Below are 24,881 nucleotides of genomic sequence, written 5' to 3'. Positions count from 1 at the left end.
ACAAAAGACTTCAAAGAACTTCTGGAAAACAGAAAGTCTGGAAGCAGATGAAGGATGCATTTGAGTTCTAATTAGGGCTCCCCAGGAGGTAGATTAAGACCATGACTAGGCATCTTGGAAGTCTATAAGGTAGGGTGCTTCAGATCAGCACAATGGAAATAAAGGGAAGGAAGCATGTTTGGGTGCACAGAATCTGGATTTGCAGTCTTATCTCAAAGGAAGCTTCTGCTTACTCCAAGTGAAATTTTGGAGTTGTCTTGCACTCTCATATTGGGTCCTACTTGAGACATGGAGTGTGATTTACATGAGTCTCAAACAGTCTTGAGTGTAGGAAGCCTTGAATGACTATAGCCAGAAAAACTCTCTTCTACTGATGAAAATATTTTGAAAAGACCACTTTCAGCAATTGTCTGGGAAATGAATCCTTCTGTCCTTATGGTGCCATAAAGCACAGTTCCCTATAGTGACACCACAAAAATGTCCTTTTCAGTCAAAGTTCTGTACTTACTTTATGGTACTGGTGAGAGTCTGTTCCTGAAAAAAAAAAAAAAAAAACTTATAAAAAAGGAAAACAGTGCAATTAATTACAGTTTTGACAGCTGTGTAGACTGAATGTCAAATTAATGGTCATCTTGTGTTTTTTCTGCTGTTCTTTTTAGATCCCCTAAATGGACTTCTTTTGGTCTCTACAACTTAGCTGATTGAGTGAAACTCATACATATCCCCAAATCATTTGAGCCTCCTCACCATAATTTTCTCAAGACACAACTACTTCACTGGTCTTTTTACAATTCCTGTATGGAAAGTGAGAACTAAAAAGTAGAGAATTGGATCATCTGTTTTCAAATTGAATCATCTGATTTTGATCTCCATTGCAACATGGAATCAATTGACCTAGCTAGGATTGTAATTTCTCCTCTTGCTTTCTGTTTTTTTTTTTTTTTTTTTTTTTTTTTAAGTATATAGAATTTAGAGTCCTCAGGTGCAGTTTAAATTTTAGTTGGAATCCTGTTGGAAAAGCGTCCTCTTAAATAATTAGGATTTCTAAAACTGGAGGATGCAGAGGCATGGTGTAAGAAAATATAATTGCCAAGTGTGGTAATGGGAGTGATAGAGAGTGAAGACTCTTCAACTTTGACACTCTAGCTCCTGGATCTATGTAGTCTATCTCTTGGTAGCACAACCTGATATAATGATATGAAATTTAAGAAGTGTAAGCAACATCATCACCTGTTCCAGAATTCTACCAGGCCAGTACCTTTTTATTTTTTCTGTAGGTGAAAATACAGTAAATAACATGATCATAGACCCATATAATATCTTTGTTTTTGTTAACTGTGGTCTGATTCACTTTTAGGCATGGTCCATTGGCACTTTATTAGTGATGCTTGCTTAGGATTTATTGTCTCTAAAAGCAAAATGTAAAAAAAAAATGTTTGGGTTTTTCTGGTTAAAATTATTTCTTCATTAAAAGAGGTCCACTTGTTAATTTATGATGAGAGAATGATGAAAAGAATGATGCTGTCACAAGAACCTAGATATAGACCTCTCCTCCTAGCTGGCTGGATATTTGGAAGAAGTATTTGATAGATAAAATGTAGTGACTGGAAACCACTATGGTACTCAGTCCTCATTCATCCTGTGCATCATCAGAGGCTGGATACAAACAACTAGCCAAGTCAAGTTGTCAACTTGGTTGTCTTGTACAATGTCCATAATGTATTTGCTTTGGTATTTGATAGCATGAAATCTCATGATATTTACACTGCATTATCTCTCTCAGAGATCCATCCTGATTACTGTACCCCCAGAATTTTATAGTCTTCAAAAGTTTCTTCTAGACTCTTGACAAGTCTTGATTTCTTCCTATAAGTTTATGTACCTTCTTACCTGAGGTAACTTTTTTCCACGTGTAATTAAGGATGAAGTGTGCTGCCAAGTATTCTGCTCTTTAGAAAGACCTTTTTTCACTTTTTATTTTTCAAGGCTAAACCTGAAAGATACTGTACAATGGTGTTATTTTATTTCCATTTACTTCTAAATGAAGTTAACTCATATTTATTTCTAGTAACATTTTGTTAAAAGATGGCTAATTTCCCCTTCTATCTGATTCACAAAGGGACCTTTTCCCAAAGAAGGAAGTGATTAGGTGTTGTATCAATTCTTTGCTCTGAAATTTATTGGGGTTTTCTGAGAAAAGTGTAACTTTGTGACTATCTTTGTGATTAGTCATTTGCTTAGTTATTGGTCACACTCTACAAGTGTGACCCTAGGTGAAATTCTAAGGAAGATAGAGAGTAAAATAAGTAGAAGCTATAAATTTATTATGATTTTGTAACTGAAGAAAGGTTTTTGAAGTACTGTATGACTTGCATATCTCTCTGCCTTCCATTTAAAATCAAAAGATAAAATTCATCTTTATTTTTTATGTATCACAAATAAACTTCTAAACATAAAATTTACACCTCTTTTTCCTAATCCTATTCACAATTTCTCCATTTTCTTGATTATATGAATTTTTCATAACTCATACTAACTTGATAATCTGTGTCATTTCCTGGTTTACAAACAGTTATTGATTTTTGTCTCTTTTTAGTTATTTTGGCCCCCAGTGACTAAGAGAACGACTCCTTCCTGTCTGCTCCTCCCAGCCCTGCTCCAGCCTCTCAGCTTCCCAGACCTTCATGCAGTTGGTTGTAAATTCTCCCAGAAGCTGTTTTACTGTCTACTTTTCAGAACTAAAAATAAAAAATAAAATAAAAACTTAAAAAAAACTTTAAAAAGAAAAATGTGGAGGGAGAAAGCAGCACATATTTTTTTTGTAATTAGGCTTTTTAAATTTTTTAAATATTTTTCTGTTTTTAATGTGGATCAGCCACTGATACTTCATCAAAATAACAGTTTCTTTGTTGAGTTCAGGTAACCAAGGAATAGCCACACCCTCAGAACAAAATAAAACACACACATACCAAAAGAAAGAAAGAAAGAAAGAAAACAGAATCATCTTTAACCTAACGTTTTATAAAATGTCTCAAATCCTTGTAACTTGCACACAAGCTTCTGTGTTCAGTTGAATTGTAACTGCCTTTTGTATTTGGAGAGTGTGACTACTGAACTTGAAACCTTTTATTCGGGGCATCTTGGTGGTTTCTGGTGAGATTAAGTAGGTGAGAGGGTGAAGGGAAAGTGGGGAGTTCTTCCCTATGATAACATGAAGTTTCCCCCACAGTCTACTCTCAGCTGCCAGACCTCAAGTTTCTCTTACAGTGGTATACTTTGATTATTCTTACTTCCCCTTTACCAATAATTTTTTAACAGCAGTTTATCAAACTACACTTATTAAGAACAATTTTTAAAATAAAGTTATAGTTCACCTCACCAGTCTACACTTATTGCTTATGGTTTCACTCACATGCTATGCCTATTTTGGGTGTCTGAAAAACGTACATATTATTTTCCATATTTTATCCAGTTTCTTACATGTATATACTGGAAAGAAAATCAGGTCTGGAAATATTCCATTTTGATTGAATGCTATAATCAAGAAAATAATATTTAAACATGCTAAATATATCTACAGAATTTCTCAAGTAGCTATGCTTAAACCAAATAGAATATCCTTTAAAGAAAAACTATGGTCAGCTTCAATAAAGCAAGAATAGAACCCAAGTATTTATCATTAATGATGGATTATAGATGATACATACAGAATAACCCCAAGATTTAAAGGAAAAATAGTATTCAACCTGGTATTCTAAACTGAAGCAGACTGTCCATCAATGATAAATAATAATAGATTTTCATTAATGATAAAATTCTAAAAAAGCAATTTTCTGTGCCTCATTTCAAAGAGAATTACTCAATATAGAAGAAAAATAAAACAAAAGGAGCAGAGTTTGTGGACAGAAATAGTGGCTCTAACTACAGAGCTCAAGAAAGTTATGCTGATTCTGCAGTAGACCTTGAAAATAGTTTGATAGCATACCTCAATCCTACCTTTAAAATGATGCTTTAATAGAAATATTAGTTAGTAAGTAGTCAAGTGATTGAATGTAGCAAAAGTTATAAAATTCTAGTGATCTATTTTTCACACCACAAAAAAATGAATATTAGAAAACACAGGAAAAACAAAGTGATAAAAAAGAAAGCAAAAACCCACTAAACACAAATAATGGAAAGTCAAATTCTGCATATGAAACACAGTAAAATGTGCACTTTTGTAACATTTGATGGGATAGAAGAAAGTAGTATTGATTGTTCTTGATGGTAAGAACATCCCTCCATGAGCAGCATTCATGTCCTGATATTGGATGTTAAAAAGGCTAATTAGAGAAAGAAATCATTCTTACTTCTGGTGTGTGTTTTGCGATGAAAACTATTTTAAAGTCAAATTTGTGAAAATGCTTACTGGTTTTTAACCTTCAGGAATTTTCTGTACAGAAAGAATGCAACACATAATTATTTTTAAAAGGGAATACCTAACTGATGAAGCATGAACACAGGTACTTGTAACTATTAAAAAATAGAGTGGGGTGTGGTGGTCTGTACAGATGCTGATACTCAGAAATAATAAAGTATCCAATGTAGATTAAGCAAGAAATCACAGAATCCATATCATTATGATTACATAAATGATAATCAATTAAACACTAAAGCCTTTTAATATTTGATTCATTAGTCCTGAAAAGAAAGAAGTGGCCCATAAGCTAAATTGGTTTTCCTCCCTCTCTCATTGCAATTGGAAAAAAATAATGGGAACACCTAATACATTGTGAAGGGTCTTCTATGTATATATTTCAAGATTATGGTCAATATCAGACAACTAGTAGTATGTATGGCTAAATTTATTGCCTTTTAGAACTTCACATATTTGCAGATAGAGTGGAGGATGCTGATTTGGGTCTAAATCTTGGAAACTACTGTTTTATATGGTACTGGGGATTGAAACCAGGGGTGCTTTATCACTCATATATATTCACAATTCTTCAATATTTTATTTTGAGACCTGGTCTCACTTAGTTACCAAGGCTGGCCTTGAAGTTGTGATCCTTCTGCCTCAGCCTCTATGATTTTTGAGATTACAGGTATGTACCACCACATCAGGCCTGGACACTACCTTTTAATTTTTACACGCATCTAATAATCAAAACTATTTTAAATATTTCTGCCTTTTCTTTTATATAAAATATTCAATACTAACTTTCTGACAGTGCTGGAGAGCATCTGTCCCTTCCCTCACTCCCACTGTGCTTGGAGCACACACAGAAAAAAAAAAAAAAGAAAAACTGGTTTCAAAATATACTAAAGTCCACTCTACAGCCATTCGTTTTTAAACAGAAAAAAAAAAAAAAACACAATTATACTGAAGCCAGAGACAGTGGCGCAGGCCTGTCATCACCAGCAGCTCTGGAGGCTGAGGCAGGAGGACTGCAAATTGGAGGCCAGCCTCAGAAACTCAGCGAGACTCTGTCTCTAAATAAAATATAAAAAGGGCTGGGGACGGGGCTCAGGGGTTATGTGCCCCTGGGTTTCATTCCTGGTACCAAAAAAATAAAAAAATAAAAAAAAAGAAATGCAGACTTCCTGTGCTCACGCTGGACACACCTGGAAATGGATTATTACAGCAAAGACAAGATGGAGGCGATGAGGTTCATGAGGTCGAGGAGATTCTGGTGGGAGAAAACCTCTCTAAGGGCTCAGACTTTGTGCGCATGGCCCAGAGATGGAACAATGCAAGATGGTGCCCTCCAATTTCATGCCTGTTGGCAGAGGAGGACACAAACATGAAGGGAAGAATAAAGGGCTGGACTCCGCTGGGTCTTGGGCCTCCTCCTGGCCAAAGCAGAGGCAGGAGAACAGAATCAGCCAGGAGACTCAGCCAGGAGACTCACGGCACCAACACTCACAGGGTCATGATCTAGATTTTTTTTTGGCACTAGGGATGGAACCCAGGGGCCCTCAGCCACTGAACCCCACCCCTAGCCTATTTGTATTTCATTCACAGACAGCATCTCACTGAGTTTCTGAGGCTTTTCTGTTGCTGAGGCTGGCCTCCAAGTTGATATCATCCTGCCTCAGCCTCAGCAACAGGCAGAAAGTGTCCTGGCCTGAGGAACAGGCAACAGACCAGCCAGGGACACTGCAGCACAGGGCACCAAGGTCTGAGCACTTCAGAAATGGTGTGAGACTGACTTTAGAAAAAGAACACAGTGGGAAACACTGTCACTATGGCCCCTGCTGCCCAGGTCGGTGCTTCCCTAGACGTGGCATCTGTGGGCAGAGTGGCTAACAGCTGGGGACTCAGACATTCCAGTCTCTCCCTGGGACTGCATTTTCCTGTCACCCCAGAGTTGGCACAGAAGGACTCGTGTCACCTTCTGGATGGCCACTCAGATGGGCCATCTGTCTGACAACATGGACAGGATATCTGTGAAAGAAATGCTGTCCTAGCTTTCCCTGGCCCCCTGGCATCCCCATAGTGGTCTTCTGACAGCCCCTCTCCCTGCCGCCTCTGGTTGTGTGGGACAACAGCTGATGTCCCTGTGGTCAAGAATCTGGAGACATGAAATCTTGTGCATTTTGTAAAGGAGGAAGTTCAGCAATCCCATGGGGAGAGAGTAGGGACTTGTCCTGGTTCCTCTTGCCACCAATAACCTCTCTGAATTCCCCAAACTTGCTCCGCTGAGCCACACATGGACCCTCAAACACACCAGCTCATCTCTGCCCCAGGGCCTTTGCACCTGCCAGGTTCTCTAGATGGACCTGTAACACTCTTCCCCAGTCATCCCATCTTCCTTCTCTGCTCTATATTGACCCAGGGAACTGGGATGACACTGACGCTCACACATCTTACGTTATATCCCTTTGTATTCTTAGCACCCACATAAGTGCCTAGTGCTTAACAGCACCTGACTGACAAATGTCTGGAATGAAAGGTGGGTGACATCAATGGCAGGGTGAGGGCCTTAGGAGCTTTCTGAATGTTTAACATGGTCATTTCTTGCAAATCACTACCCTCTGATCTCTGGGAACTGGGTTGTTTCATGCACTAGTGTCACCCGGGGGCGAGAGCCGTGTGACGTCTGTACTGTCCACCTCCCTCCCAGCCTAGACTGTCCCCCACCTCAGGGAAGAAAGAGCAACTGCACTCTCCACCCTAGGGGCCCTTCCACACCCCACTTTCCAGGTCACAAGCTGAGCCGTGGTGGCACTCCTGGTAACAGGAGACCCTTCCAGCTGCAAGCTACCTGTGCCTGCTCGACCCTCCTCTTGCCCGTCCTGGGGGTGTCCCCGTGGCTCCACCATTTTGGCTCCTTACAGCACCACTCAAAGCTCCCCAAGTAGCCCCTCTGCCCCATCCATGTCCCAGAGGTGGCCAAGGGCAGCCACCTCCACGTCTCGGTTTTCTGTGGCCTTCATCTCTCGCTAAGTCCTAAGGCCCTCAGTCTGATGGCACACTGGCTGGCTCAGGCTGGATGGCTGTGCCACCTACCCAGCCATTTTCTCAGCCTGTCTCTCAGGGACAGCAAATCATTCCTTCCAAAACTGTCCCCTCACTCACCATCCTGCTCCAGAGCAAAGTGATCCTCTGTCTGGATGCCATGGCCCAAGCCTTCGCTGACTGGCCCCTGTGACAACCACTGCTCCCGCTCCTTTTGAAGGCAGCCACCCCAAAGCCAGGAGGTCTTGGCAGACACCCCAACTCCTACCCAGCTTTCACCCCCACATCCATGGCTGGGGCCCAGCTGCTTTGCACCCCCAGATCCTCAATTCACCTTAGATTTTCTGAAATTCTAGGAAGAGTCTGGTGTCATTTTGCCTACTCTTCTGTAAGTGTCCCTGACCCTCCTTCCCGAGGTCCAGTCTTTCCCATGGGATACCTCAGGCACCCTGCAGGGTCCCATCTGCAGTTTCCTCAATTTGATGATGTGGCACTGGAGGCCAAGACCCAGCTCCACAGTCAATTCCAAGAAAACACAAAAATGCACACAAACATTTTCCATGAGAGACTTCCCAGCAAATAACAGATTCAGGGTTCAGAGGCCAAAAGAAAAAGAAAAGAAAAAAAAAAGTCAATTTCCCTCTCCTAAGAAGTCTCACATGTTTGGCAATTTTTATTTCATTAAGATTTTTAAGCCAGGTGTCATGGTGCATACCTGTAATCCCAGTAGCTCTGGAGGCTAAGGCAGGAGGATTGCAAATTGGAGGCTAACCTCAGCCAAATTGGGGCTCTAAGAAACTCAGTGAGACCTTGTCTCTGAATAAAATACAAAAGAGGGTTGGGGACAGGGCTCAGGGGTTAACTGTCCCTGAGTTCAATCCCCAGTGCCTTCTGCCCCAAATTGGGTATACTGAGGATTGAACCCAGGAACAGTAATTCTACCCCAGCCCTTTTTGAGACAGGGTCTCACTTATTTTCCAAGGCTGTCCTTGAACTTGTAATCATTGAAGTAACTGCTCCTTGCCTGAATAAGTGGTTTGGTGTAGCAATTTCATTTTTAGTATCTTATTCGCTAAGAACAACTGCTAAAATATGTGCAGATGATTGCCTGAGGATATTCACTTTGATGCTAACTGTGACTGAGAAAGAACTCAAATGTCCACCAGAAGACAATTGGCTAAAATCAACACTTCTGTGTCCTTGCAGTGCAGGTTCCTGCTAAGAAATATGAGGCAGGATTACTCTGTGACATGTTAACTGTCCTTGAAATATTATTATAAGATGTGAAAGTTTAGATATCATTTTGAATGTGTTGTTGTTGTTGTTGTTGTTATTATTATTATTATTATTATTATTATTATTATTATTCGGTACTAGGGATTTAACCCAGGACCACTTAACCTCTGAGCCCTGTACCCAGCACTTTTTATATTTTATTTAGAGACAGGGACACACTGAGTTGCTTAGGGCCTCACTAAGTTGTTGAGGCTGGCCTCCAACTTGTGATCCTCCTGCCTCAGCCTCCTGAGCTGCTGGGATGACAGGCTTGAGCCTCTGCACTCAGCTATATTTTTAAAACTTTGCACACTAAAAATTCAGAAGATATGTTTCTGAAACAGACATTTTCCCCTAGAGGAATACTCTGCATGCATGAAAACTTCCTGCAGAGGTGCCCCATGGGAGGCAGGGCCCTTACCTTGTTCAGTGTTGATGGTGGTGGGGTTGAAGGCCTTCCCCAGGATGGTTTCACAGATGTTGCTTGAGATGGAGAGGGAGAAGCCAGAGCCCAGGCCGTTCCCTTTCTAAAGAAGCTCATTCAAAAGGAGAACGATCAAGCCTGCTACAAAGAACTGCAGAATTAAAATAAATAAATTAATAAAAGTGGACTCTGCATTACTGGTCCCATGGCCCTGGTACCTTCCATCTTCAATGACTGTGCTCTCTGCTATGAAGGCCAAATAAGAGACCCTTCTCAATCTGCTTCATGGGAATTCAAAAGCCAAAGCCAGGGTCTTTCGATTCTCTAATTTTTTAAAAAATCTATTTTTTAGTTGGAGGTGAACACAACATTTTATTTTATTTTTATGGGGTACTGAGGATGGAGCCCAAGGCCTTGAGCATGCCAGGTGAGCCTCTACCACTGAGCCCCAGCCCCAGCCCCTACATTTTTTGTTTTTGTTTCTAAATTGGTTTTGGGGATTGCAGGTGGACAGCATGCCTTTATTGATTTCAATATTTCTCAGTGTAGATGGGCACAGTGTTTTTATTTGATTGATTTCTTTTTGGGCGGTACCCAGCCTCCAACATGAGGCCTCACCCTGCTCAGGCCAGTGTTTAGCCCTGAGCCCAGACCTGAGCCTGGCCTTGCCCCAGCTCTGGCTGAGTACTGCTGAGGAGGAAGAGGGACAGCAGGGTCACTGAGAAAATGGGGTGTGAGTGGGGGTTCAACTGAGTGTTGATCAGAAAGCAGATCCCAGCACCCATCTCTGAGGGGTCCCTGTCCATGCCTGTCATCACATCCCTGATGGACTGGCCAATGGAGACGATCATGTCGAGCACAAGGATCAAAGAAAACCCTGAGCAGAATGTGGCAGGAACACAAATGACAAATACTAACACTGCCCCCAGGGACTTGGTGAGGAATGTCCAACTGTCACACGTCAAAGTGCACAAGAACTCAAAGGCTTTCTAGTGAAAGCACATTTGGTCTTTTTTGTGGCTTTAGGGATTGAACCCAGGGCCTTGTGACCGTAGGCAAGTGCTCTACTAAACCTCAGCCCAGTAATCCTAATTTTTTTTTTTTTTTTAATGATCTTGAATTCTTAAGATGGGAAAACATTTTAAAAAATTGTCAAGGGTAAGGAGAAAACTTCTGGGGCTGTAGCTCAGTGGTAGAGGCACTGAGTTCTATTTCCAGGTTTGCAAAAAAATTATATTAAAAACAAAGAGAGAAATAGAAAAAAAAAAAAAAAACACCCAATTTTGGCTTTAGAAAAACAATGCAATTTTTTTGTTTGTTTGTTTTGCTTTTGGTACTGGGGATTGAACTCAGGGGCACTCAACCACTGAGTCCCATCCCCAGCCCTATTTTGTGTTTTATTTAGAGACGGTCTCATAGAGATGCTTAGGGCCTCACTGTTGCTGAGGCTGGGTTTGAACTCACAGTCCTCCTGCCTCAGCCTCCCGAGCTGCTGGGATTCGAGGTGTGCATCACTGCACTAAGCCAAGTGTATTTTAAAATGCTCAAAATAAAAATTTTAAAAAATAATACCACTTATTAGTGCTTTAGAAGAATAGTGCATTAATTTAAGGCATTGAATAATAAGTGCATTACTTAATATTTAATAATGCATTACTTAATTCATTAATTATTAATGCATTAATACATAAATATATTCTACAATCTTGATTTGTGACTGAAACTCACAAATTTAAGTTAGATGGATTTCTCACTCAATTATTTAACCTTCTAACTTAAGATCTCTAAGGCATGCTGTATGGAAGATGGCAGAGTAAAAAATTGTAAATATTGTTTTCAAAATAATACATTCCAGTTAACAGAGGCTAGGCTTGGCTGACTCTGAGGCTGGTCCCCATTATTGGGGCTGCCTATCATTTGATACGGCCAATACTCTTAACCTAGTTTAAGAGCACATAGAAACTGAGACTCCAGAACTATTATCTAAATTTCTTTCACATCAAAAAACTAATCAACAGCAGAGCTGGACTGAGAGGATCACCTTTTTGCTCAATAAATCCTATTAAATGCAGAAGAAAAATAGCACTTGCTAAATAACTACCATGTGCTAAGCACTGTGAGAGTGATTATTCAATTTAATTCTTTTTTTTAGTACTGAAGACTGAGCAGAAGTGCTTCACCCCTGAGCCCCATCCCCAGCCATTTTTTTATTTTATTTAGAGACAGGGTCTCACTAAGTTGCTTAGGGCCTCACTAAGTTGCTGAGGCTGGCCTCCAACTGGAGATACTCCTGCCTCAGCCTCTTGAGCTGCTGCAATTACAGGCATACTCCACAGCACCTGGCTTTGATTGAATTCTTATGACAGCTCTGCAGTAGATGTCACCTCCTTCACGAGGTACGGAAATCATGGCTGGTGAAGGGGTGACCTCCATGCCCTAATCCTTCAAGTCCATCATCTGGGGCATTTCTGCCCTCTCCTGCCCTGCCTGGCCTTCCCCCACACCCAGCATGTCCCAGAAATGCTCTCTCACTAACAGGCCATGGAGCACCTACAGGGTCAGAAGGCCAAGCACACAGGCCAAACTGGGCTGTTTTAATGCCCGCAATTTTAGAGCCAATTCAAATTCTCAACTAGACACCAGAACTGTACCCATATCTTTCTTACATTTCTGGGCCCCGTTGAAGAGGACTTGGTCTTTTGGGGTGACACCCACTTTAATCATCTTGGTGCCAGCCAAGAGCTGTGTGATGAGGCCCAAGGTGACAATTGCAGAGATACTCAGCTCCATGAGTGTGCCTAAGGAAAGCGCACCCACAAAGCCCCTGTGAGCTAAGGAAAGCAAGACATCATTTAATAAAATGAAACTAGAGAATTGCATGTGACCCCTTCTGCACATTGGATGGGCTTCATTTTGATGGCAGCAATTATAGAATAACCACCCCAAACCAAAAATTAGAACACAACTGAGTCCCTCTGTCAAGCACACCTGACCCTATGTCATTCTGCTCAGAAAGTCACATACCCCTCAACAGCCTGCTGCATTCCCATCCCCATGGACAGATCCATTCTGGCTGGACAGAGGTCAGAGAGGCCCGTCCTTCATCAGTTCATAAAATTGGATAACATTCCAATCATTTCCTGAGTCTGCAGATGGGGCTGGCACAATTGGATCTAGTTGGGAATCAACCTTCCCTTTCCATCATGTTCAGATGAGCTCTGATTCTGAGTGACAGGAACCTCATTGGAACCCCATTTTTAAACCATGTCCATCAAATGCACCACCAACATACACAAGAAAATTGTTTCCAGACCCACAGGTGACTGGTTAGAGTTGACCCTCCACTGTCACTTGTGGTTTTGATCCATATATGTCACCTGTAGATATGAAAAAGTTGCTGCTGAGAAACCAATAGAAAGTTCTAGAGAATGTACTAGGTGGACTTGCCATCTCGTTTCAGGGATTTCAAACACTCTAGTTTTTGCAAGTTTTCAGAAATTCTCAAGCAGAGACTTATCTTGCTCTTCCAGGTTTTGTATTGCATTCAAACCCAACTCCAAAGAAGATGGTGTTGCCCAGGCTGAATGCACCATTGATCAGGCTGTTCGACGTGGCACATGAAGACTTTCCAGGCCACGGAGCTGCCCATTCTCTGAGCTCCACAGAAAGGCTGTCATTCAACTAAAAGGTGCTGGTCCAGCAGAGAAGAGGCAGAGTCAGTCTGAGCCTCCCTCTGTTGGGGGCCAGAATCCCTCACAGCCAGTAGAAAAAGTCCGAAGAATCTGAGGCCATAATACCAAATAGAGGATCTGGAAACAAGCAGAAACCAAAGGAGTGGCACGTGTGTCCCCCCCTCTCCCCCCCCACCTCAACACAAGCACAGGAGACTGGATTGACCTGACAGCAGACTAAAAAGATGAAGAGGGGGATGGCCATCCACAGCACCTTCTCCTTCACCTGGATCTGAAGAAGAGACAGAATCAGAGGACACAAAGTTTCCCAGTAAGTCAATAAAAATGGAGTCCCACAGACTGTTTCTCCAATCGCCAAGGAAGGCCAAGGAGGGCTGGGGGCACAGCTCCATGGGGAAGCACTTGCGTAGCATGCATGATGCTCTGGGCTCAGTCTCCAGCAGACACCCTCCCCCCAAAAAGAGAAGAAGCCAAACCATGCACCAAGCAGAGTCCTGAAAGGTGAGTCTCATGCTTTCTGTGGACAAAGCCAATGCAAAGATGTCTGTAGGTGTCACGTCTGGGAATCCTCATATTATAGAGCATCATGATATTCCCACTACTTAAGTAAGTTCAATGGCAAAGCTGTGCTCTTAACTGTTGACATGAACAGTTTAGATCCTCAAAATGAGGCAAGAGGAAGGCAAGTTCAAAGCCAGCCTTGACAAAAGTGAGAAACTGAGCCACTCTATGGGACCCTGTCTTTCCATAAAAAACAAACTAGGGGTGGAGACATCTCTTAGTGAGTGGTTGCTTCTGAGTTCAATCCTAGGGATGGATGGATAGATAGATAGATAGATAGATAGATAGATAGATAGATAAAAAATAAATAAATTCTTTCTGTCGTTGATATTTTTTAAATAATATTTCAGTCTTTATTTTATTTACCTCTTCTCTGATGATTAGTATTTTTTCTTCTACTAGGTTTGGGTCTGGCTTGTTCTTGATTTTCTACCTCTGTGAAGTGGAAGTCTTGGTTGTTTTCTTTTTTGATGTAGGTATGTACTGATCTAATCTTCTTAAAATTGCCTCTGCTCTATGCTATAGGGCTTTTTGTTTTGGGTTTCTATCACCATTTTTCTAAAGAATTTTTTAAAATTTCCATTCTATTTATTCATCGACACTTGGCTATTTGAGAGCTTTTTGTTACATTTGCAGACACACAAGATGTTTCTGAATTTCCTCCTGTTGTAGGTTTCCAGTTTTATTACATTGTGTTCAGAAAAAAAAGTTATTTGAAATGATTTTTAGCTTCTAAAATTTGTTAAGGTTTGTTTTATGACTTAATCTATTGTCTATTCTGGAGAATGTTGTTGGTACGTTCGAAGAATTTGTCTTCTTTTGGTTTTTGTTAGAAAGTACTGTTAAGTCAATCTGCTCTGCAGTGTACTTTAAATCCTGTGTAAAGAAAGAAGAAGAGACAGAAGCAAGGAGCAGAGGCAGAATGACAGAACGGCAGAAAGTCTCCTTATCCAAGCTGCCAGCTTTACTTATAGTAGTAGGTTATATTAGGTCACTGGCATCAGTAGTACATTAATGTTCATTGTGCCATTAGGCTACAGATTTAGCAACATTATGCAGCTTCTTTGATAGTTACCTACTAAGGCTGCAATGTGCAATGTTAGGAAATTTGTGTGGCTCTCAAGTAAGTACATTGTTTAATGTTACTATTATTTGGTAAGCTTCAAGTGCAGCAGAGCTTGGCAAAACACTGTGGTTTTCTAAAAAGAGAGTCCCCCCAAGGAGCTAAGTGCATAAAGTAAAGGTCAAGGCTGATAAGATTCTAGCAAAGAGCTTCCTCATGCAAGGCATTGCCACAACAGCTAGGTATTGCACATGTATTAGTTATCTTGCTAGTTTCTGGAAGAAACTGCAGAATATTACAAACATAGGAAACAGTGCGTCTGTTACCTCCTGGGAGTTTGCTCACCAGAGGAATGCTGTCCTTATATTTCTATGGTCAAAACACTTACAATCTTGTGTCCCTTTTTTGATGTTTTTGGATGAAAAATCCATCCATTTTTCAAACTCTGTTATTAGAAGTCCTCTATTAATATGCATTGAAGTCTCTCTCTCCCTTTAGATGAAGTAGTGTCTGTCTCATGTCTATGTGTTGTAGTATTATGTGATTTTATATTTATACTTATGATAGTTTCTTGCTTAATTAAAACCATTTGTCATTATATAATGACTTTTGTCTATTTTTACTTTTGGTATTAATGTCTATTTTTGTGATATAAGAAAAGCTACTTTTAATTTTTATTTCCATTTTCTTGAGATATCTTTCTCTTATTCTTTACTTTTATCCTATGTGTTTTTTAGAGGTGAAATGAGATTCTTCCAGGCAAAATATAGATTTTTTTTTCTATCTATTACAGAACTTTATGTCTTTTTACTGGAGAATTTACCCCATCAAGGTGGTTCTTGACAGGTGAATATTTACTAGTGCCATTTTGGTTATTGTTGACTACTTGTGCTGTCTGACCTTTCTTCCTCTGTAACTGTCTTCTATTTTTGTTATCTTGTACTACATAGATTTGTACCACAACTCTTTGAGAGTTGAAAATTAAATGAATATGTAAATCTAATTGATACTGCATGTGCAGAATCAAATAATTAAAAGGTCTGAAGAGGCTTAGGTTTCTTACCTGTGACAATATCTACCCTCCTGACAATTACTATTTACTCTTTTATGTTTACTTTTTTCTTTGCTTATTATTATTATTATTATTATTATTATCATCATTTTATTAATCTTTATATATCTTAATACTATGCTTTAAAGAAGTATGCATTTATTTAAAAATATGTTATAAGTAAATAACAGTGGATATTTAGGGATCAATACACTAACCTATAAATCAGTTGAAATAAGAAAAATCTGATTTAAAAGCTTTATATATCAAAACAATAATATTAAAATCAGAAGAAATGAACATTTTGGTTATTGGGGTAACTTGGATATGATTGAACAGTTAAAATAATTTTTGCATAATTTGACTGAATTCCAACTGCTTTAAAAACTAAAGTCACCTGGGTGTGGAGGTGCACACCTCTAATCCCAGCACTTCAGGTGGCTAAGGCAGGAGAATCACTTGGTATTAAAGTGTAATTTTTGTGATATAAGAATAGCTACTTCTGTTTAATTTTTGTTTCCATTTGCTTGAGATAACGTTCTCTTATTCTTCACTATTGTCCTATGTGTTTCTTTTGGAGGTGAACTGAGATCCTTCTAGGCAAAATATAGATGGTTTTGTTTTATCAACAATCAGTACCTTGTGGTGGTTGATGATTTTTTGAAGTGCAAGGATCTCACATTAAATTTCTTGGCTCCTCTTAAGTAGAAGGGAATGGGGGACTTGACATCTCTTGGAATCCTAGCATGCAGAGAAGGAGCTCACAGCTACAGTGTGTGATGTTCACCCCCAAATCTCTGTCCAGCCAGCTGTGTCTGCATAGCATTGACTTAGATGAACCATTTGGATTGGGAGTCATACTGGGGGTCATACTGGGGGTTCTTGGATTTTAATTTCTCCATATGTAGCTTAAAATTTTTATAATGAGCACCAATCCTTAGAAATAAAAATATTAAAGACTTTTGAGGGGAAAAGTCCACTAGGCATCCATCTAGCTGTGGGGCCTGCAGTAGTGTGGAGAAGGGAGGCAGTACCTTTCCAGCCTGCTGGACCAGGTGGGTGACAGAAGGGAGCTTCTCTGCTCACTCTCAGGGGAGACTAGGCAAAGCCAGTTGGCCTCAGATGTTCTGGAGCCCTCTGGGTGAGGGGAGAAGGGCCCATCTGTGGCCACAACCTGGAATGACAGCACCACCTAGTGGGTATATTAGGGACAGTCACCTATGATTCCCTTCTAGGAAAAGAAAAAAAAATAAAGCAGATTTTTAAAAATGCCATCTTGACCACTGGAATTTAGAAATGAGTTCTCTGGGCTGTGCAGTGAGCCAGTCAAGTATGGGGCATGAGGGCACTTGCTGTGTGCTTTGAAGCTGGCATGCAGCTGGTGGGCCCAGGAAAGGGCAGAGACATTGGGATTATTTACAAGTCGCACCTATTCTAGCAGTTCCAAGCCTGTGCCGCCCATTAGGAACTATTCTGAATGCCACCACTGTTCTTGTGTATTTCCTCTTTAAGCAAAAATAAAAAGAAAACATAGCATTAGCATTTCCCATACATGCATTATGTGGCATTTGTGTAGGTGTGTTCCTGTGTCTCGCCTTCACAATAACTGGTAACACAACACTGCAAAGTCCATGTGACTCTTTTGCAGATGGGACAACCCAGGAAGACCTGCTGAAGGCACAGTTTCAGCAGAGAGTGAGTCAGACAGGAACAGATCAGCTTGGCTTAGTGTGAGCACAGACATCTCCCTGGTCCCCAGCTGTGGGGAATGGCTCTCCCCCTAGGGCCAGCGCAGAGACTTGCAAGGCCATTTGTTGGCAAGAACTTTCTGTCATTCCAAACAGAAATAGAAGGCTTGTGGAAGGCTTCTGGAAGCCACGGTGCCCATGGACAGCTCCTACTGCCATGGATCCATGCTGTGATCAGCAGCCTCATTCACCTGCCAACAGTCAAATAGGGCTTTTGGTTTTTAGGAAAACCATTGTCTCCAGACAGGCTCTCCTGATGATTCACCACCTTAAAGGTGGTGTCAAACAGAACCTGGAGTCCCTCACATAATCACTCCTAAAGTTGTCACTCAGGCCTCATTGCCCACAAAACTGAATGCTCCCAGGGTAGAAGCCCTTGATGGATGAGCTGCACGATGGCCATTTTGTGGGTGGGTCATAAATATTACTGCTATTGACACAGCCCTGAGGAACACGACCTCACATCTGTGCACAGTAATATTTATTATCCACTACAGCCACGTGCTGGAAAAATGCTCATCTGGACACCAGCGTGACACCCATGTGGCACCCACTCTACTGCAAGTGTGAACACCAGCTGCACAAGCTTGTGGCTCCACCAACAAGAGTGGTTATTTCTGGCCATGTGTAAATTGACCTCACTGAACACACATTGTCCGTGACAGTTTGAAATGGCTCCTTTTACCTGTGAGTGGGTGTGAGTGTGATGATGATATTGGATAAAAAAATAAATAAAAACTAAATATTATTAACTGCATGCACTATGCAGACCAGTGTACAAAGACTGCCTGTAATGTCTCACTTAATCCTCAGGAAACGCCACTAAAACACTGGGGTAATGAGTGTGATCACACCTGACACCACTGCCCTCCCTCCACAGCACTTTCCAACTGCAGATGGCTACACCATGAGTGCCCCTGAGTGAAGATCAGCCAGGTGGGGGTGCTCATGGACACTAGATGCAGAGCACACAGCAGGATCATGGCCTTGTGTGGCCTCAAGATGCTCAGCCTGCACCAGCAGGGAGAAAACAGGATGATGAGGTCAGTGACAGAGAGTGTACCTCACCCAAGCTGCAGGCAGCCACCCATGGGGACAGCACCCATCTCTGTCCACTGGCCTCTGATCTAGTCACAAAGAAACTGATAGCCCCCTGAGGACAGTGGCAATGCTTGTAAAAGACTGTCCATCTGACCTGCATCTTGACCACAGGCCACATACTGTCACCCAGCCCTTCATTCACAGCCATGAGGTTGTTGGCAGCTCTTCCCCCCAATTCTGCTCTGTCTCCACAATGGACCTGACCCTGTGAGTGAATCTCAATTAGCCCAGCACCTGAGTCATGTGGCCCAATGAAAGACAATATCATCACTGGTCAAAGAGGGCTGGAGTGCTTTTGGCAAAGTCTCATTTCCTGATGAGAAATGCTGAGAGTCAAGAACAATGTTCCCTAACAGCAACAGGATAGCAGCCCTCTCCTCACCCACCTCCTCACACATTATTACAAGGTGCTAAAATTAAAGTTCAGCCAAAGATACTCTCTGTTGCAAATACTCAAATCCACCAGCATCACCATCCAAGCATCCATAGACTCTGACAATGATAATGGCTGGATTTCAATACAACTTTATATACAAACCAGGCACCAGGCTGGATTCAGCCTGTGCTCTGCACTTGCCCAGCCCTGTTCTCCACTCCTGCTCTGTTTCCAGGCTCTGACAGGTAAACACATCTTGCTTCCCAGCAACTCTAGAAACTGGTGCCTTCCCAAGAAGAGAGCATGAAGCTCTCTGCTGAATTCCACACTCATAAGTGTCAGGAGGCTTTGGCACCAATAGGGAATTGAGGGCTGGAGATGAAGCATGGGACAAGGGGCAAAGACTTGAGTGAAGATATTCACCAGCTGTGGCCCATGCTAGGTTGAGCTGGAGAATCTTCAGGAGAGCTCCCAGGGAGAAGAACTGCAAGGATGCATCATCTCCCCCTGAAACACACACCAGCCTCCTCTGTTCTTTAGCAGCTGCTTTCCTACAATGTCATGCCTCCACCACACCAAAATGTGGATCACTGCTGACAGGATCACATAAGTTTCAAAACCTAAATGCCCTGGAACTTGGATTCAAGTACAGGGTCCATTCATTCATTCATTCAACAACCATCAACTGTGCCAGGCCTTGCTATGGGTGCAACAGAGACAGGGGTGGATGAAACTGGCCAGGATCTCATCTTCTGGGGAGAGAATCAGTAGGTGAATGCAGCAATGGCCGGCAGTGACATCTGTGAGGATCATGAAATAGAAAGACATGGACAGAAACAGAAGAGCAGGGAGGGGTTTGAGGGCTGCACACAAACCAGTGTGGTCAGGGAAAATGCCTCTCTAACAGCCAAGGCACAGGAAAGGAACAACCCAGGCAGAGGCAGGGAACATGTGTTCCAGCTATAGGGCATATGCTAGGATCTCAAGATGGGGGAGTAATGGTAGATTAATTAATGAATAGGGTTTTCATTTGCAATTGGCTCAACTCTGGTATCCAACTTGATTGACAAATAATTCAAAGCAGCGACAGATTTCCCTAGAACACCTGTGTGTGAGGTCCCAGCAGGAAGCTCAACTCAGTGCAGAATGTACCTGATCATTTCCAGGATAGAAGAGCATGTAGTGCATGACCCTCCCATAGACTCACAGCACCCTCCTTTTTATGAACTGGAATATCATCCATGAATCCATCCTCAAGTGTGGTCCCTGGGCCTTAGTTGTGGACAGAGTTTCAGCCAAATACAGGGAAAGAAACCCAGCCACCTTCTGACCCATGAAGCAAAACCACAGGCAGTTTAGTGGGCTCTGGGATCCTAAGTTTATCTGGGCAGTTTCCAACAAGATTCTTTTGGTCCACCTGCACTTCAAAGTTTGCCAATCCCAGGCCACCTGGGGACTCTCACAGCAAAGCCAATTGATGAGAAGCTGGTAACTGGGCACACAGAACTCTATTCCAGCACACACCCTACCATATATTTCAAAAAAACTATCTTCCCTCAGCACAACACTTGGTCCTGACATGCGCAAAGATGGAGACAATAAAGAATGAGGGCTCCCCAGTAAACCATTCCACAGTCTCCAAAAATAAAAAGGGATCTACAGAGTAGACCTACAAAGTTTCCAGGAGGCACTATGGAAAACAGGTAAATGAAATGCAATTCAAGAATATTTTTCTTGTTTAAACAACATGTACCAAGTGCATGGGAGAGAAGAGATGACATTCTGCTTCGTGACATTTGAGTAATCAGAGTATTCAAAGAAAACTTCTCTGTACCTCTTCTCCTAAAGCCATAATTTTTCACCATTGCAAGAAGGATGATGCCCACAAAGGTCAACTGGCTGACAAAGATCTCAGAAATGACCAGCTCGCTCATGAGGTCCTTGATTGGGTACGCCACTTGTCAGCTGATTTGCTAGGTCTTGCCAGACCACTGCTATTGTTGATGCCAAAGTCCATTTGTAGGATTTCGTAGACTGAGCCATTTGCCCTAGAAAACAAAAACATATTAAAGTTCAGTTTGAAGCACATAACTCAGCATAATGTCAAGAACACAGTAAATGGCCCATTCCCCTTTGTCAACCAAGGAAACGATTGCCACCTTCGACCCACACATGGCAGTGTTCACAGAACATGGCCCACAGCGGCCTGTCTGTGGCCACATCTCAGGATGAACTTTCAGGATCCTCTGTGGACAGAAGGCTGCTCCTCACTGAATGAGAAGCTGCAATGGATTCCTTCCCAGACATGGTGCCAGTTCCCTCCCCTATCCAGCCAAGGAGGGAGGTGCCAGTTCCTCAGTGAAGGCCACCTTATAGCCCACATCAACCACCTCTGCAAAGGCCCATTGACCAAAGATCAGGCTAACAAGTTCTGGAGATGAGAATGTTGGCCTGTTTTTGAAGGGGCCTCCGTTGCCTAGGTCCATGTGTTAGATGGCTGCTGGCACTGTAGGTGCTACTGCTACTGAGCATTCCATCTAGTAGGACAGAGAACTGCAGGATGGGGACACATGGAGGGACCGCTTGACAAGCATCTTCAGAACCTCGGGCAGTGGTACAAGCACAGGCTTTGGAGTCAATGGCTTTGATCACCAACTGGCTTTGGGACCATGAGAGTTTCTGAATTTGGCCTCCACTCAAAGAGTTGTCAAGTGGGAATAATGACAGGTGTACACTTCAAGGACTCAGGTTTCTAATTTTTGAAATGTTGTTCTCCTGAAAGACTTTAAAAATTATTCCTGGCTCCTGATTATATATATATATATATATATATATATATATATATATATATATATATATATATATATATATATATATGATTTTATATGTCGGTCTATATATGTGTTTGTGTGTGTGTGATTTTAACAAAATCTTTACATAAAATAAGGTATAGATGACCAAGTCACACAAGATGTTCCTGAGAGACAGACTAAACCTTCCCTGTGTTCTTTCATTCTTCAGTTAACCCTTTAACAGAAGGGAGGGGAAGCTAACACCAAATGGCGGCTAGGAGGGGCAGCTTCACTGGCTAGTTGCAGAGGTGCTGCGTGGCCTGGTGAGGACCGGCCGTCAGCTGCCTCCTTCTTCTCAGCTCAGGTGTGAAGTGTAAGCCCACTAGAAGCCACAGCCTGATTCATGCCCCATGACCCATGATGTGCTGGCTGTCAATTAGCACTATGTTTTGGTTCCATGGCCAATGGTTAAATATTATCAAAAAGCAACTGAGTTTGTCAAATTGATTGAAAGGGTGGCCCTTCCCTCTTTCTTTAGTGATTGCTTCCATTTTTATCTGGGTGGTCCCCAGAGGCCAGGTGTTGATGGGGTTCCTAGTCTGGTGTTGATGGGTTGGGAAACCTTTGGGGAATTTGCAGAAGTATCTAGATCATGGGCCTTGAGGGAGGCTGCATGAAGCCAGCTCCCTCCTCTTTCTCCTTTGTTCAGGGCAAGAGTGAGTGGACATTTTCTCTACCCCATGCTCCCTGCCACAGGGTGCTAACTCACCACAAGCCCCCAAACCTGACCACAGTCTGAATCCTCTAAAACTATATGCCAACAAACCCCTTCTCTCTGCAAGTTGATGTCTCAAGTGTTTGTTCCAGTAATGGAAGCCAGTGAACTGTCACCATGTTGTCTGGACTACAGCAGCAAAGAAAAATCCCAGAAGGGAGCTGGGGATGGATTCCAGGTTTCCAAACATGGTCACATTTCCCAACACACGTTGGACCAGGACAACAGCATGGGGAGGGCCTCTCCTCTGCAGAAAGCCTGGGCTTTGCTTCCTCTCTGTTTCCTGTGGACAACAGAGCCTCCCTCTGCCCCAACTGCAGTGCTCAGAAGAGGAGGGCTTTGAACTATGGGTCCTGGTGGCTCACCTCCTGGGGCCTAGGTCCAAGAGCCAGACAAGGCAGGGAAACACTTGCCCCCACTGGCCAAAGGCATGTGGCTTCCATGCAGAGAGCCATGTCCTCTGTCTTGTTCCCATGGCTTCAGCTTATCTGTTCTGAACCTTTCTAATTTGCTTCTTTTTCTTATCTTTCTTCTTTTGGCAACAAAACCCATTATCTTCTGGTTTCATCTTTATTACTCACATTCCCTCAGAATGAGTATTCATTACAATACTTTAAATTAAGACCTGCACTGCCCTCCTAGCTGTGTGCATCAGGGCTCCCCACACAACACGTGTAATTCTTATCACAGAATTTCAGGCAGTTTGTGCATTATATTCTATTAAAAACTCACTTCCACTCAAGGTTGTCACAACCCAGGCATCACAGCTTCCTGCCAGACGATGTGCTGAGATATATTCACACATTCCTGTTAGCAGAAAGTTCCCTCAACAGGCCTGTGTTTCACACCTCATTTGATATCACAACGCAATGGAAGGCATTAAAAAAGCATTTATTTATTTACATTTTTGGAATGGATTCTAGAGGGATACTAGATAAACATAAATTATCACACCACACCCACAATCCCTGCCTTTCTTCAGCCCTGGGGAGGAGGGTGGGGCCAGGAGCTGTCAATTACACAACTCTTTCTCAGTCACTTCTAAGAACTGCAGACTCTGCTCTCAGAAAACAACAGTGACAACCACCTCCAAGAACTTGTGTAGTTCTCTGCATTTGAAACATTACTGTTTGACCAAGTATTTTAACAAAATTCCCTCTGCGTGGAACCTGGACACCATCACCTACCCAGTGTCCTAGGATGTAGGGACAGATGGCACCCACGGCATGCTCTGGGGGTATCAGGACCACTGACACTGTGGTGACTGTCTGGCTCACTGTCACTGAAGTCCCCATCAGAGTCGATGACCCCCAGATCTCCTCCCAACTTCCTTCCCAGGCCTTCAGCTGAGGTTGATGGGAACCCCTGACTTCAGGGATGGCTATGGCAGTTGCTTAGGGGATCACATGATCATAGTTATATCCCCAGCACCAGGGATGACCAGGACCTGTGCTGGGCCTGTCTGGGAAGAAAACCTTCTATCAGAGTGACCACATCAGCAGATGGATGCAGATGTAGTCAGTGTCTACCATCCTTCTCCAGGATGGAGATCACCAGAGAGGAATACAACCATGGGAAGATGGGGACAGGATCTGAGGACAAGGTTGGAGCCCTAGTACAATCCTCCTTGTGCCAATCTACCATGAACTCAACCTGCCTGAAGACCTTTATTGTTACAGTACCAAATGGACAAAACCACCTAATAAACCAAGCACCTGAGAGGAACTTTTCCACCAGGAATATACACAGCAGTGCTCTGTGTTATGGTTTGGGTCTGGAAGGTCCCCCAAAGTCTCATGCACCTAAGGCTTAGTCCCCAGTGCAGAAATGTCCAGAGGTGCGGCTGATAGGAAATGACTCCATCCCCAGGTGCTGACCTCATCAGTGGAATAATGCACCAGATGGATTGAAGATGGGAATGGATTATTGGGAGTGGGAGAATGGTTGGAGAAAGGTTATCGCTGGGGATATGGCCTGAGAAGGTTTATCTCATCCCCAGCTCCTGCCTTCTCCACTCCCAAGGCCTGGGCTGACCAGCTCGCCCCACCACACCCTCCAGCCATGATGTTCTGCCTCACCTCAGGCACAGAGCAATCTACTTGACCAACCCTGAACTGAAGCCTCTGACATGGTAAGACAAAGTAAACCTTCTTTCCTCAGAGCTGTAGGGGTCAGGTATCCTGATCACAGTAATTAAAAGCTGCATCACACACTGTGCAAAACATATTAAAGCCACAGCCCTTGACAGACACCAACTCTGAAGAGTACTATTTGCCAGTCTCCTCTCTTCATTCCCTGATGGCAGAGACCATCTCCCACTACAAAGCCCAAAATACTACCAAACAGGTACTTCCCAAGAGCACCTGCTTCTTGGGCAAAGGCAGACATCCCATAGCTTACTGATGAGCTCTGAAGGGAAGACTCCCCTGGAGACTGATTGTAGAAGAAGACACTTAGGACAAGTCCCAGTCCTTTTCAACCCCTGAATATTTCTGGGTGAGTTTTTAATACCTGGAAGAGCTGCAGGCAGATTGTGATGGAGATAAGGTAAAGGATAGTGGTCAGTTCTCTGGCTGGAATGT

At 42.6% G+C, this 24,881-nt stretch overlaps 1 pseudogene; it reads right to left on the bottom strand.

The window, feature by feature from the left end:
• The window catches only part of LOC139701343 (protein transport protein Sec61 subunit alpha-like 2), a 29,109-nt pseudogene extending 8,443 nt beyond the window's left edge, over positions 1-20,666 (bottom strand).
• Positions 20,667-24,881: the final 4,215 nt, after the last annotated feature.

This window comes from Marmota flaviventris, chromosome 12 (assembly GCF_047511675.1).
Source record: "Marmota flaviventris isolate mMarFla1 chromosome 12, mMarFla1.hap1, whole genome shotgun sequence".
Lineage (NCBI taxonomy): Eukaryota > Metazoa > Chordata > Mammalia > Rodentia > Sciuridae > Marmota > Marmota flaviventris.
This window is presented reverse-complemented; position numbering and strand designations above follow the sequence as displayed.